Genomic DNA, 13,235 nt, shown 5'->3' on the forward strand with positions numbered 1-13,235 from the left:
AGAAAGCTTTAAAATGTTGGAAGGGGTTCATGAATAAGCCCACCTATATTTTCCCTATGTTGATGCACAATGGCTGCCATGAGTTGATTGATTTGTGAAGGAAGGGGCACCTACATGCAAAAAAACTATCAATCCAGGGTATTTCCTTTTTCTCTGTGTGCTGCAGAATGCTGTACACATAGAAGAAGTGAGAAAAAGAGGAGACTTGAAAACATTTATCCTTGTAGCACAACCCAAACATTACCCTTGGGGTTCTATTGGATTCTGACGCATTCCAAAGGTTTGCAGTTTCTCGTAAACCCGAGAATGCTTCAGATTTCATTGGTTTGGCATGGGAACGCCTACAGCAACACCCATTGAACGCTCCTTTCACACTATTTAATGGGAGAAAGGGGCATATATTTACAAGGCTATGAAAAGCCACGTAGGCTTTGCGTGGCCTTGTAAACATTCTGTGTCAGATTGCTCTACCGGAACATCAAACACATGAGTTGCAAGAGTGCAACTAGGACAAAAAAGAACTCTAACAATTCAACGGTGGCAAAGTTCATGACACCATGGACCTCCTGCCATTGCAGCTTGGAGCATCAAGGAGACGATCACCACCACCTTTGATATGCATTGCTCACCTGAACAACTGATCTGTCCGCACCTCCTGGTGACCAGTATATTCCAGCCAGGTCCAGACCTGGTCAGGGGCATCAAACAATTGTATGTTACCATATGAGACCAAGGAAAAAGAGGGAGTATTTAATGTCCAACCACTAGAAATGACCCTCTCTGCCGCTGCACCCGGTGGCATAGTCAGGGAAGAAAAGTGCTGTGGCATTATCAACTTTCACCTCACCCAGCTTTGTACCTCTCTCAGGACAGCGTCATGAACCCTTTTGGAGGCAGAAGAGAAAGGGACTAGGACCTGTCCCTGGTGGCAGATGGCTCGCCGGCATTTGATGGGATCCCTCCAGAACAAAGAATGGGGAGAGTGCAACTGCTGGCCATAGATCACGCAAACATGTCTTAGTATATGCCACTCCCTCAGCACCATCTGCTCTTTTTGGCAGACCCACCACTTGCATGTTGTTATGCCCGGAGTGGTTCTTCTTTCTAGTGACTTCACACGTGCCATTAGCTGCTCCCCAACTCTGCATTTCAGGTAATAGGGTGAACTTCATCTCAATGTCAGGCAGATTGTGGTCATCTGCGTGTTCCAGGGGGAAGTCGACTCTGATTTTGTCGATGCAGCTCTCAAGGTGCGCGCTTGTTCAAGGGAGGTGCCTATTTTCTCCACAGCCGCAAGTACAGAGTCCAGTTTGGCATCTAGGGTGCCTGCTGTCACCAGCCCCGGTGGCCAGTGACCTTCAGGCACTCGGGTCACTGGCACAGGGGAGGCCAAGTGTTGATGCTGCCCCCATGTGCAGGTGGCCCATTGTTGTGCCAGATGCCCAGGCACTATCTATTGAAATCAAAGAATGCTGTCAAGGGAGGTTTATTTTAAATATTCACGATAAACTTGAGACCACTAATTCTGAGGTTTTTGAGCATTTATTCTGCTTAGTTTTGATAATTCGAACAGACATTCATAAATCAATTGGACATGTCTTTCAAAAGGAAACACCACATTAGTAAATCACACAATTGCAACACATTTGTATGCACGATTTAGAACTATTTTTTTTGTGAGACAATATATACGACACATATATAATACCAAAGGGTAGTTGTGACAAAAATATATATAGCAAACCAATGATCACAAGATGAACATCGATAAATTATGTGTGCCAGCCTAAAATTAAACCAGTCCTGCATTTGTACTGAAAACACAAGGTGGACAATTGCTCATTCAAAGACACATGTCTACTGCCTTGCCTGTGGGAAGGTGGGGATGCATATCCTACTTAAGGGTGTTGACAAACTAGAAAAAGGGGGAAATAATTTCTATTCAGTCCCCTCGTGGCACACCCTGTTCTACCTCCCCCCACTGCATTTGCCATGCATTTGCCATGCATTTGCAATGCATTTCAAATCCCCAACTATTCTGGGATTCTCTTCAGGACTGGAACTTGCCTTTGTTTGTACTCTAAAAAAAAAGATATATATGTTGCTCTAAATCTGACGACCCCTTGTATGACCAGAACTTAATGGCTAGCACATCTATGATAGGTACCTCTATTGTGCTGCAGACTGATGTCCTTTATCTGTTCTTCAATTCATAGTATTAAACGAGGCTACAAAAAGATAGACATCAGGGAATTAAATGTACAATGTACTTCATGAGAAACACATCATATTTAAAAGGATCATGGTACAAAGTTCATACCTTACATTGTAAGATTATAATGGTGTGTGGAAGCTCTTGATAATGACTTAAAAACGGTCCAGGATCTGGGAATGGTAAGTGAAATTATTATCAGTACTGACTCTGCCTGCATTCTGTGTGCGCATTAGAGTTAAACAGTGAAAAGCTGGCTCACGCTACAATGTTACCTCGAGACCCGTAAAATGTAGATAGAGCTCGTGGGCGCGTTGCCGTCAATCAATCAATCAATCAATCAATCAATCAATCAATCAATCAATCAATCAATCAATCAATCAATCAGAGAATTTGTAAATGAATGGAAAACTACATGAAAAGAGGCTCCTTGATTATGTGAAACCTTAACAATTCCAGTAGCAGATTGTGACTTGCCTTTCATTTCAGCCATGCGAAACCAGTTGGAAAATTACCTCGCTCCTCTCATTCAAACCGGCAGTACTTGGTAACTGCCACTGATGCTTCCCTAAACAACCTGGAAGCTGAACTATAAGGTGAAAGACCCCAAGGATTGTGGGCCATGTAGTCCATATTCAAAGTATGTGACATTTCAGAGTTTATTAATTTCAGATAACTCATTCAGGCCATGCAAGGCAGTGTTAAATTTCATAATGAGAAATGCCTCTCTTCATGCCTATACTGTCTCAGGGTCACCACCTCTCAGGTTATTCTTTGTTATCAGAGACGATACAGTCCAAGTAAAGTCATAAAATCTGTGGTTCAGTTCAGTTCAGTTCAAAAGCTTTTATTCGATTTGTACATACAAATCATACAAGCAGAAATACATAATTGAAATATTAAAAATCGCCATATAATCAATCCTTAAAAAGAAAAGAAGGCTAAAGTGCATCAAGTAGAAAGTGAACATGCCTCTATAGGTCAACATATTATTATAAAATACAAACATTCTTACATTGACTAGCTGGGGATCAGTAGGAGTTACTCACTAGGCTTTTCATGGGAACTGAACATTAAAATTATTAAGTAATCATTCAATACTGTGGACCTCTTCATGTTTTAAAAATACCTTAATTACAGAAATTGATATAAAATTTAAAAAAGAAAACATATATATACAGACAGGAGTGTTAAACAGTAATATTATCATAAACAGATCCTGGCAGCTGTATAGCATATGTACAGACAGGTAAGTAGACAACATTATAATACAATACTTTTCCTGGCAGCTGTACATTTTAAAATAAAAGTAGCCAAAAAGAAACAAGTCTCCTCGTTCTCTAATGAAGATAAAAATATCAATGCTGTTTGTGTGGTACAAATGTTATATTTGATGAAAATAGGTTTGAGGTATTTTAACCTAAAAAACTGATAAAATTTACAAAAAAGTAAGAAATGGCAACTACTCTGCCTGGAGGTGCTATCGCATGGACAGGGTATGTTTGAACTAGTTTTTGTGTTTGGAAAAGCAACCAAGTGGTGTACAATGCCCAATCTGACCCGTGTTAGGACATACTGGTGAGAAGGGCGAGTCACAAATACAAGGTAGGATTGTAGTCCGGGAGCTAAATTTAAGTCTTTATAAAATTTCATAGTAACAAGATTGCCAACGGCTTTGTCTCGTTCGGCCTTACGAAAATTAAGGAACGTTATCTTAATTTCTTTTTTTGAAATGGAGACAACCTTTTCAGGCTCACAGAACACATCAATGTTAAAAAGAAGTAGATACCAACGATGAATGTATCTTAACCATAATATACGTGAGGAGTGATCCAGACCTATACAATCAAGGATAATGTCCTTGGTGAATCGAGTCTCTGGCTTAGCCCAAATAGAACGCCACAATAAGAGTGGCCGAACTGCTGCTAAGTCAGAAATATACTCGATCCCAACTTCTTCGTGGATCAACTGGATGGAGGCAGAAGGGGGAACACATAACAACCTCCTTAAGAACTTGTTTTCCTCCTTCTGCAGGGAAATACCCTCACGGTGACCCCACACCCCTGCACCATACAGAGCAGAGGAAACACAACATACATTGTATATGTTCATCATATCTAAGATACTTCGTGAGCCGAGTTTAGAGGCAAAACGAAATATGCTACTAGTGGACCGTAGCATTTTTATTTTTACGGCATCAAATTCCGCATTCCAAGACCCACTATTAGTATATGTTATTCCCAGATAACAAAAGGACTTAACAGAAGTTAGCTTTTCCTTGTCAAGGAAGAAAGTATGCTTTACCTGCTTGGCTGCCTGACCACATGACATTACATATGTCTTAGTTTTATTCACACGAAGCCGCCTAGCTTGAATGAACTGCATGAAATTGTCAATTAGGCGCTGTAGGCCCAACTGTGTTCGAGATAAAAGAACAGCGTCATCCGCATAAAGTAACAGCGGAACAGGTTTACCATCAATCAAAGGGGCATCTGCTGGGATGTCGGTCAGGGATCGGTCAACACCGTTAATAAAAAGGGAAAATAAAAGCGGGGCTAAAACACAACCCTGACGTATGCCCCGAGACACTCTAAAGAACGGGGTACATTCACCAAGGGTGCCATAGCGGACTTTACATGAAAGTTTTTCGTACAGTCTAGCTAAAAAATGCACTATTTCCCTTGGTGCCCCTGCATCAAGCAGAACCTCCCAGAGAATGTTATGGTTAACCAAATCAAAAGCGCTGCTCAGATCAGCAAAACATAAAAAGAGGTTGCCACTTTTAGCCACAGTATATTTACTGATTAAAAGGTCCAGATTTACGCATTGGTCCAGTGTACCCAGGCCTTTGCGAAAGCCATATTGGACTCTAGTTAAGATGTTAAAATCAGTTGCCCAGTCTTCTAGCCTCTTCAGCAAAATCCTACTCATCACCTTTACAGAGGCGTCCAGTAATGAAATTGGACGATAATTAGAGGCCTCTGACTTGTCACCTTTCTTATGTAAAGGAATGATGATCGATTGACCCCAGGTAGAAGGAAATTCACTTTCAGCCGCACAATTAAAAACCCTCGTCAGAATGGGAGCCCATAACGCTGTTTCGTCTTTATATAAATCCAGCGGAACCCCATCGGGGCCAGGGGCCTTGCCTCCTTTACTTAAAGAGATAGCTTCCTGGCATTCTTCTAGTGTTATAGCCATCGAAAGGGGCAACCATAGGTTTATATCTGGTGATGATAACTCAGAGGTTAACCTATCTGGATTAAATATTTTAGAAAAATGATTAACCCAGTCGCTACATGCCACGTATGAGGTCAGTTCTGGGACATTTTCTTTATTGAGAAACGGGCTATTAATTGTTTCCCAATAGAGTTTACTATTTTTGGTCTCAGCAGCCTCCCTCAGCTTATCCCACGCCTCAGACTGTAATACCCTTTTCCTATTATTAATAGCTATTTTATAACAAGCCCTGTGGTATTGTATATCCGTCTTAACACGTGGTTTAGTGCCTAACGCATTCTTTAAATCGCGGAGGGCGACTATACATGTCTTATCAAACCACCCCTGCTTTGGACCACCATTGACTGACGAGGTCTTAGTAAAAATACCATCGATAATGCTATTCATAGATACAAAATAATCTATTAAGCAGCCAGAATCACTATCATCATCCAAACAATAACTAATTTGATTCTTGCAAAGAGTAACGACCTCCTTCTGCTTGACTTTGGAATTTAAACCAGTCCATTTGACCCTTAGGCCCTTAGGTCTAATAGGCACTATATCAGTTGTACATTTACCACCTGGAACTGATGAGGTACCATGCCCCAAGAGGGTAACACGTAGACTATTGTGGTCACTGAGACTTTCTTCATTCACATACAAATCCGTGTAGGCTCCACTGCTAGACAGCAAAATATGATCTATAAATGAACCTGCACCTCTGCCTGTAAATGTAGGGCATATAATTGCCCGATTATTAACATTACAGTTTAACAGGGTCATGTCTAGCGTGACTAGCATATTATTTAAAGTGGAACCATAACTGCAGTGTTGGAAGTGGGGAGAATCCTCCCTCCCCCCCTGGTCTCCCCAATGGCTATTTAATGCTACATCGAAGCCACAGATGTTCCCATTAGACAGATGGCAGGGCTGCAAGTTAAAATCACCAGCCCAAACCACCTCAGCCTTTCTTTTCGAGATATCAAGAGCCTTATTGATTTCCCTTTCTAGAGGCAGTAAAATATCCCCCCTAGTAGCATCAAAAATATTATTATAAAAATTAACAATGACTAAATCAATGTTCTTCCTACACTCCACCCTAATAACTTGGCTGTATGTCCCCACGGTCGTGCTATATTTGACCGTACAGTCACACAGCTTGGTTGACACTAACAATAAAAGGCCCCCCTTAGCCCTACCCAAGCTAGATTTAGTTGCTCTAAGACAGAAGGATGCATACCCTTCGATGTTAATAGGGTCTGGACACCAAGTTTCCTGAAGTAGGATTAAATCAAATCCCTCACCCAAAAAGCTGGTCCAAAAGGGTGTACCTAATTTGCCGGTAAGACCAGCGATGTTCCAAGAAATAAGAGAAATTCCTGCTGGTTTACCAGGTTTACCAACAACAGATAACTCCGGCTGATTTGCTGGTGGTAAAAAGGCAGGACCCTCTTCCCGAAAGATGGTAACTGGACTTAGGCTCGGGCTAGCAATAGTTATACATTTATCAGAGCTACCCTGATTACCTATGTACTGGGGAGGTATTGGTAGTGTCAATGTAGTAGATTCGTGAGGTACAGCAAGGGGCGTGGCAGGGGAAGAAGAACACTCCATATCAAGAAAGGGCTTAGGAATATTTAGATCCAGTGCTTCTAGAGGGCTAAGTCAGTCTACCTCATCTAGCACGGCATATCTATTTGGGTGGGCGAATTGTGAGGACATGGGGTCTTGGGAGTGGGGCGGGTCCTGCCACGTTTGTTGCCACGGATGTTTGTCTAATTGTGGTGGCTGAAAAGATTGCTGCCATTGGTAAGCAGACTGGGGTAAAGGTGGCGGGAAATGAAAAGGGTGTTGCCAGTGGGCTTTAACTTGATGCATAGGAAAAGGTGAGGCATTTGATAGCTGCTGCTGTAAATTAACATAATGTGGGAAAAAAGAGGGCGGATAAGGTGGTTGCTGCCAAGGTTTGATGGCTTGCTGTGGAAAAAACCCCGGTCCACTGTTACTTTGAAAAGTGGAACAGGGAGGATTAGGTCGTGCGGGCTTTGATAAAAAATACGACAAAGGAAGTGGTTTAATTTGGGTCGCAGGACCACTATTGGGTGCATTACATACATAGCTTGCTGCCCCTACATCCCTAAAATTAACAGTTACTACGTCCCCTACTATTGATTTCTTACTTCTGCCCACCCAATCCCCTCTTCGTACGGTAAGAATTTCACCGTTCATATTATTAGGTAGGGGTTTATGTAGATGGAGCCATTGAGCACATTTATTTCTAAGCTCGGTAAACGTTTCTTTTACTCCCTCTTTCAATGGGGGAACTGCTGTCAACACAACAACAAAAGGAGAAACCTCTGGTGGTAAATTAATGGACCTGAAACGTGCCTGCTTTGACTTTGGCCCTTCAGGTTTATTTGTAAGAAGAGGTGCAGAGGTTGGATTGGGTTTCCCTGCTACTTCTTTTGCTTGAATAGATGTGGTGGCAATATTAGCAACAACAGGGTGTTGATTCGCCTGAACAGGGACATTCTCCTTTAAAATCGGTACAGTTATTGGTTGAACGGAGTTGTTCACTGTTTGCGACGCAAGGGATATAACTGGGTTCCCAGGGGCTGCAATACCTTGAACCTTATTTGATACGTCTTTAGGGGACTGGATGCTCGTTAAACATTCAGGGGCTAATTCTGTAGTCCCTTGTAACTGAACATGCCCTTGTCCCTGCTTTTTTTGTGGCCATTTGGAGTGTATTAAGGAAGTAAGCCTATCCACTTTAGAAATTAAAGGTTTGATTTGAGCTGCTAAAGTGGCTTCAAGGTCTAGTTTTAAATCTATAACCATATTTTGCACCCAGCACGGAATACCTGATGTCAGTTGTGGGGTGGGGGAGATCAAATTGTGATTCCTAACTGGTGCTTTTGCTTTACTTTTGCCCTTCGATGTAACCTTAGGAGGGTTAGGAGCCCTTCTCCGGGGGACAATGGGTACAGGGGCTGTTTCCACATCATTAGACCCACTCAGACTCGGCTTCTCTTTGTCAGGTGACTGGCAGGTTTCTAGATCTGGTGTAACCTCCAGGTCTTCAAAAGACGGATCCGAGTCTGATGGGGCAACCGATAAATCAACAGTATTCGGTACAGTCGGAACACTGTTAGTAGGCATGGTTATGGGTAAGGAGCAATTATTCAAAGTCTGTATGGCAGGGGATTTAACCTTTGCCAAAGGGCCCAAGGATGAGCGCCTAGCGTTAGCAAGGTCCATAGAGACTCTTTTTTCCAATAATACAATACTTTGGTCAATAGTCTCGTGCACGCGTGAAATGAAAAGATCAATAGGACCAGTCACCTGAGCTACCGCCGTAGCTTTTTTTGCGCAACTTCGAGTTCTGTTGCGTATGGTCGACATTTTAGATGTTATGGTTATCAAGGGCGAAGACACAAGAGTTCTGGGCCAGGGCCGTCCTCTGCCGTCCTTGAACGGCCTTAAACGGCCCGCTCTTTGCCCGGTCTTCGCCCCGGTCGTCGCCCCGCGCGCGTCCCGCGTCGCGGCAGATCTGAGGTCAGCAATAAGGGGGAAGGCTGGGGGCGTGGCCGCCGGGGGAAGAGGCAGCAGCTGTGTGCAGCTGAGGCTGCTGGACCTCGCAGTCCCCCGGTAGGCTCCACGCACAATCAGTTGGTTCAATCCTCAACCTGGGAGCGCGTTACTCACCACGGACTGTGGATCCGCTCACACCAGGGAGGGCAAGGCAAAAGAGGCGCTGAGCGGCACCCGCGAAGCGGGTGTCGCGAACAGTTGCAGGAGATGGCAGGAAACAGGGAAGCACACAGCACGAGTCTGGCTCCTCACGGATAGCAGGTAAGCCCAGAAAGCGCCAGTAAACCAGGAACCCAGGCGGTGTTAAATGCGGAGGCTGGGGGCGTGGCCGCCGGGGGAAGAGGCAGCAGCTGTGTGCAGCTGAGGCTGCTGGACCTCGCAGTCCCCCGGTAGGCTCCACGCACAATCAGTTGGTTCAATCCTCAACCTGGGAGCGCGTTACTCACCACGGACTGTGGATCCGCTCACACCAGGGAGGGCAAGGCAAAAGAGGCGCTGAGCGGCACCCGCGAAGCGGGTGTCGCGAACAGTTGCAAGAGATGGCAGGAAACAGGGAAGCACACAGCACGAGTCTGGCTCCTCACGGATAGCAGGTAAGCCCAGAAAGCGCCAGTAAACCAGGAACCCAGGCGGTGTTAAATGCGGAGGCTGGGGGCGTGGCCGCCGGGGGAAGAGGCAGCAGCTGTGTGCAGCTGTGGCTGCTGGACCTCGCAGTCCCCCGGTAGGCTCCACGCACAATCAGTTGGTTCAATCCTCAACCTGGGAGCGCGTTACTCACCACGGACTGTGGATCCGCTCACACCAGGGAGGGCAAGGCAAAAGAGGCGCTGAGCGGCACCCGCGAAGCGGGTGTCGCGAACAGTTGCAGGAGATGGCAGGAAACAGGGAAGCACACAGCACGAGTCTGGCTCCTCACGGATAGCAGGTAAGCCCAGAAAGCGCCAGTAAACCAGGAACCCAGGCGGTGTTAAATGCGGAGGCTGGGGGCGTGGCCGCCGGGGGAAGAGGCAGCAGCTGTGTGCAGCTGAGGCTGCTGGACCTCGCAGTCCCCCGGTAGGCTCCACGCACAATCAGTTGGTTCAATCCTCAACCTGGGAGCGCGTTACTCACCACGGACTGTGGATCCGCTCACACCAGGGAGGGCAAGGCAAAAGAGGCGCTGAGCGGCACCCGCGAAGCGGGTGTCGCGAACAGTTGCAAGAGATGGCAGGAAACAGGGAAGCACACAGCACGAGTCTGGCTCCTCACGGATAGCAGGTAAGCCCAGAAAGCGTGGTTCAAAGTTATTAAATGTTCGACCATAGGGGCAGTAAGAATTGTATTCTTCAAACGTGAGCGGTGTTATGCAATCCGATTCTGTACTTCTTGCAAAGTTTTTCAAATATAAATCTTTGTGCACGGGCATGTAACTGCATACACCACATTTTTGGATTTGCAATTCGTAAATTAATTGTGATGCCAGTGTCTCTGTCTGTGAAAGTGCAGCCCTCAGTGGTGAAATTGCATACGAACATGTTCCACATTTGTGATGCCCTTGCATAGGAGGAAGATTTAGCATGGTGCAAAGTGCAGATGTTTTTTTACTTTGGTCTGCAGTGTTGACAATGTGTTGCCCAATACTTCTGTTTATTTTCATGGAGAAGATGGGTGGTCCGATGTTAGGAATTGGACCTTCAATCAAATGCCAGTTGTTGCGTATGATTTTCTTCACCGGTTGTGTGTAGGGCCCAAACGTGGAAACACACAATGCGATCAGTAGGTGACTTGATTTTTCTGGTTAGACAATGTTCCCTAGGTATGAACCATGCCCTTTTGAGACAGTGATTTAACAATTTCTTAGGATACCGTTTTTCCCGAAGTTTGTTAACAAGTGCTACTGCATGGAACTCATAGTCTACCCTTCTTGAGCAATTGCGCCTTATGCGCAAAAATTGGCCATACAGCAAATTGTCTTTGAGGTTTCTGGGATGGTAACTTCTGTAGTGGAGGGCATTATTTTTATATGTGGGTTTTGTGTGCAGTGTGGTAATTAACCCACTCAGTGACGTTTTCACACTCAAGACGAAGAATGCAAGCCTCTGATTGCTGTATTCAAGGATAAATTTGATGTCTGGGCTGCGATCATTCAACCATATGTGGAATTCTTGTAGGATGTTGGCGGGCCCCTCCCACAGGCACCAAATGTCACTGATATACCTGTACCACTGTTTCAAGTGTGGACTGTATGGATTGTTCTGCTACAGGAATTGCTCCTCGTACTTAGCCATGTAGAGGACTGCCGTCTCAGGCGCAAATGTACAGCCCATGGCTATGCCTTTGACTTGGATAAAGAATTAATTTTCTCACAGGCACTATCTATGAAATGCAGTGCAGTGCAGTGTGGTCAGCTGACCCCTCTCCTCCAGTCAGGTGTATTTTATCCAGGAATCTTCTAACAGGTGGTACAGAGGGAAATCAATCAACCAATCAATCAATCAGGGATATTATATATCATGGCTACTCGCCCAGGAGGGTCTCAAGCTACTCGGGACGGGGCTGCTGGTCAGACTGTGTGGAGGATCATTCAAAGAGCCAGGTCTTGAGGTCCTTCCTGAATTGGGTCAGCGACATGGATTGCCTGAGGTGCAGGGGCAGGATGTTCCAGGTCTTGGAAAAGAGGGAGGAGAATTACCTTCCTCCTGTTCTGGTCTTGAGGATCATGGCGATGTTGTTGAGGCCGAGTTCAGAGGATTGCAGTTCTCTGGGGGAACTTAGAATGTGAGGCGGTGTTCAGGTATGCATGACATTCATTGTGTAGAGCTTTGTAGGCATGAGTGAGTAGTTTGAAAGTGACTCTCCTGTTGCCTGTGAGCCAGTGGAGTTTTGGAGGTGTTTCATGATGTGGCTGCAGCAGCGATGTTGAGGACCAGTCTGACTGAGGCATTTTGGACATTCCATAGTTTCTTGAGTTGTTTCTGGGTGACGCCAGAGTAGAGTGCATTGCCATTGTCAAGTCTGCTGGTGATAAGTGCATGGGTGACTGTCTTTCTGGATTCTGTTGAGATCCATCCCTATGTCTTTCGAAGCAGGTGGAGCATGTAGAAGCAGGCTGAGGAAACTGCATTGATTTGGCCGTTCATAGTGAGTAATGAGTCCAGTATGATGCCGAGGTTGCATGCCTGGTATGTCGGGGTGTGAGGAGAACCCAGAGTGGCTGGCCAAGAGGAGTCATCCTATGCTGAAGGGGTCAGTCACAGGTTGAGTAATCGGTCTTGTCTGAGTTGAGCGAGAGGCAGCTGTCTTTCATCCAGGTAGCCTTGGCCTTCATTCCACAGTGGAAATTGGTTGTGGTGGTTGTGGGTTCATTGGTGAGAGAGAGGATCAGATGGGTGTCGTTGGTGTAGGAGATGGTGTTCAGTCTGTGGTTTTTGACAATGGCTGTGAGTTGGTACATGTAGATGTTGAAGAGGATGGGGCTCAGGGAGAAACCACAGATGATCTCCCTGGGTTCTGAGAGGAACGGTGGTAGTCTGATTCACTGGATCCAGCCCATGAGGAAGGAGTGGATCCAGTCCAAAGCTTTATCATGCATACCTGCATCATGGAGTCTTATCATTAGGGTGTGTTGGTAGACGGTGTTGATGGAGGCCAAGAGGTCTTATAGGATGAGAGTGGAGATCATGCCTGGGCGACGAGGGAGCAGATTTCACCTGTGGCAGCGAGGAGTGCGATTGCTTCAAAAGCCAGATTGGGAGGTGTCCTGGACGTGGTTCTCTTCAATGATCTCGGAGAGTTGGGCGTTGAAGGCCCTCTCTATGACCTTGGATGGGAAAGGAAGGAGTGAGATCAGTCTGAAGTTCTTGAGGTCTGTCGGGTCTAATGATGGCTTCTTCAGCAGAGGGTTGATCTCAGCATGTCTCCAGTCATGTGGGAAGGTGGTGATTTTGATGGAGCAGTTTATGGAGTGGCAAAGCTGGGAGCAATGTCCAGGGCTCTTCTGTGGAAGATATGGTACATGTAGGGATCAGTCAGGGCACCTGAATTGATGCTATTCATGGTCTTGAGTGTGTCCTCTCTTGTGAGAAGGGTCCAGCAGGACACTGTATGCTGGGGTGCTGCTTGGTTGGAAGGCATGGTGGCTGGATCTGGGGTGTTTAAGCTGTCATAGATCTTCCTAATCTTGTGGTGGAAGAAAGTGCCAAGTTTGTTGCAAAGGTCTTGGGAGGAG

This window comes from Lissotriton vulgaris, chromosome 7, assembly GCF_964263255.1.
Source record: "Lissotriton vulgaris chromosome 7, aLisVul1.2, whole genome shotgun sequence".
In the NCBI taxonomy this organism is placed as follows: Eukaryota; Metazoa; Chordata; class Amphibia; order Caudata; family Salamandridae; genus Lissotriton; species Lissotriton vulgaris.